Source organism: Rhipicephalus microplus, chromosome 6 (genome assembly GCF_043290135.1).
Source record: "Rhipicephalus microplus isolate Deutch F79 chromosome 6, USDA_Rmic, whole genome shotgun sequence".
Taxonomy (NCBI): Eukaryota; Metazoa; Arthropoda; class Arachnida; order Ixodida; family Ixodidae; genus Rhipicephalus; species Rhipicephalus microplus.
In genome coordinates, this window is record NC_134705.1 from 65,149,730 (window position 1) to 65,152,759 (window position 3,030).

General features: G+C 54.5%; 1 non-coding gene across 1 annotated transcript; it reads left to right on the top strand.

The window, feature by feature from the left end:
- Nucleotides 1-1,106: 1,106 nt before the first annotated feature.
- On the top strand, nt 1,107-1,295 carry LOC142766545 (U2 spliceosomal RNA). The gene has a single exon (XR_012884581.1). It is a non-coding gene; the product is annotated as a U2 spliceosomal RNA (small nuclear RNA).
- The last annotated feature ends 1,735 nt before the right edge of the window (nt 1,296-3,030 follow it).

The following is a 3,030-nucleotide window of genomic DNA, read 5'->3' on the forward strand; positions in this document are numbered from 1 at the left end:
TCGCGCTGAGCTGAAGGCCTACCTCGGAAGTCGCTTGGAGACGGGTTCCAGGTCCCGGCAACCCAACTGCGATCCGTCTGGACGAACTCCCGAAAAGCGTCCCGCCGCTACAACGTCGCCTCGACCTTGAATCCTGGCGGCGTCCGGCTCACCTGCAGCGACGCTACGATCACCCCGCAGACCGGTGCCAGGTAATGCGCACGTTACGAGAGGTGCTGGCCACCGAACGGGGCCGGGCCCTGCACGACCTCCCCAACCAGGGGAAGGTGCCGACCTGCGTGGTGGCTGATCGCGCCAGCTCTCATTTCATGCGGACGGGCGCCTTTACCTTCTTCGCTAACTTGCGGTTTGTGCACAGGGCCCGCCTCAATTTCTTACCCCTCAACGGCACTCGCATGTGGGGCACACTGGACAGGGACTAGTGGTGCCGCCTCTGCACGGTACCTGAAGGAGACGCTGCCGCATGTGGTGTGCCACTGCATGCCTCGCAGTGCGCTCTACCAGGCCTGCCACAACGCCATCATCGACCGCATCCGGACTGCTGCCTCCCGCGAGTTCATGGTGGCCTTTGAGAACCAGGCCATCGGAGACACGGACCTGCGTCCGGATCTCGTCCTGGTGCGTGGCGAAGAGGCAATCGTCATCGACGTCACGTGCCCCTTCGAGAATACACCGGATGCCTTTGAGAACGCCCGCAACGCCAAACTGGCTCATTACGAGCCGGTGGCGGGGTTTCTCCGTCGCCGGTATCAACGGGTCACCGTCGACGCCATCATTGTGGCTGCCTTCAGCGCATGCGACTCTGCGAACGACCGCGTGCTCCGTCACATTTGTTCGCGCCCCCACTTGCGCCTTTTCAAAAAGCTTTGCGTAAGTGAGGTAATCGCTGCACCTCGCGGAATATACCAAGAACACTTACGTCAAAGCCACTAACTGACTCGCGTCCATATGTGCTTTTGCAAGAAGAACTAAGACAAATTCCTGTCCTGCCATGCGAAGCTTTTCATTGTCACGCGCCGCGTTTTTCTAGGCCACGTTGTGCCACGTCTCCGTCATACCTCGTCGCGAGAACTCTCTGGCGAAAGCTATGTCTTAATTTGGACTCATTCACCTACGGCCCCATGAAATATCAATAAAAGCTATCTGTTCTTATCAACTTATTATTTAATACGAATCCTATTTCGATCCAAGATATTGAACTTATTTTTGTGATGCGGCGGAGTGCTTGAAGCTTCCTTCACCTCCGCCACGGGTTGGCCCGGTATTGCACTACCTCCGGGATCGGCCCACTCATCCCTGCGGGGGTGAGTGCGACATTAAAATCCATGACAGAAAGAGTGTTTGGATTTGCCAATGATATCGGGGTAAACGGCGTGGGTACGGCGAGTGTCCGAAACATTGGCGTCACGCCGCCCCGGCTGACGTGGTATTCGCGCCGGCTCGGTATTCGCGTGCCGGGAGTGCGCTAGCTGTGTTCATTCACACTTGTGTGTAAATTTCACAATTGGAGAGCCCCTTCTTTTTTTCGGTTCATTTCACACCTACATTCTCCAAGTTTTTTTCAACATCCCTACTCATATTAATAAAACTATTCAGTAATTTATTATTACTGTTCCAGAGGAAAGCTAAGAGTGTGTATATATGTGCCAAGCTATTTCCGCTTTTCAAATTCACCCATTTCGGAACAAAAATTGAAACAGCCTCTAGAAAATGAGTGTCGGTGTTTCTGTTTACAGTTGCAGTGACAAGCGAAGGCATTTTTAATTCATATCTTCACGCGACGTCTTACCCGGACGACGCGTGCTCTCACCACGTCAACGCGTCTAAACTATTCCCCATCACAAATTAAAATCGCAAAGAACGCTACAGGACCCACCTCGCACACACCTGCTGTACGGTGGAGCGGCAAAGCCCCGATGTGCTTTTCCTATGTCCACTGACCTGGGTCCCAGATTCAGCCAGTGGTGGCTGTGATTCGTTGCCACGCGGTCAGCTACCTCGCTGGTGCCCTCAGCCATCGCCTTGATGACAATCTGATGATATGTGGGGTTTGACGTCCCAAAACCACCGTATGATTATGAGAGACGCCATAATGGAGGGCTCCGGAAATTTCGACCACCAGGGGTTCTTTAACGTGCACCCTAATCTGAGCACAGGGAGTCGCAGCCGCCACAGCTGGGATTCGAACCCACTACCCGCGGGTCAGCAGTCGAGTACCTTATAGCCACTAGACCACCACGGCGGGCATTGCCTTGTTGATCACACACTACAATTATGGACACCATCTCATACCAGCTCATCCGCCGTTGGCTCTCGTTATTTACAAAAAACATCCTCGCACGCTCAGCTGAATGGAATTGCCAGTTGCTGGAAGTTCCAAAAAACTTGCGCTCTAGACGTATGGACGCACCACGCACGTACCTGAAGCGCTGTGGAACCCAGGACGCGTGAGATCACGCCCCGGGCGCGCTTTGCTGTGCTGTGCTTTGCCTCTGTACCCACTCATTACTCCACACAGCTTAACTAAGCCGAATAGGTAGAAGTTGAAGAGCAGAACAACAAACCGGCTGATCCCCCACAGTGGGTGTGAGCCACAAGTGAAAGTCAACAAAAACAAGCAACACCAGCGAGGGCAGTGACGAAGCTATCGTAGTGGGGCGAAATAATCCACGAATATGGCTGCACGTTGACGCACGGTCGCATTTGTGCAACCACCCGTCTCCCAAAGACCCGAAGACCGTCTGTCGCGAGTCTTCTCGCACCTTACTCAGCGCAATTAGACAAAAAGCGCAGGCGAGTACTTCTCTACTGATTTCCGCGACCACTTGACGACCGCCTTCTGCCGCCTCATGCCCGCACGATCGACGAAGCGCCGCGCCAGCACCTCGTACACGCCACCATAGCACTCCTACCCCTCGGAATCAGCAAAACTTGGACGTTTTCGACCACGACAGGCAGAGCCAGCCGGCCCGTTGAACGCTTGAACGACATCGCTGCGGCATGTCGCACACTCACGTTCCGTCACCCTCT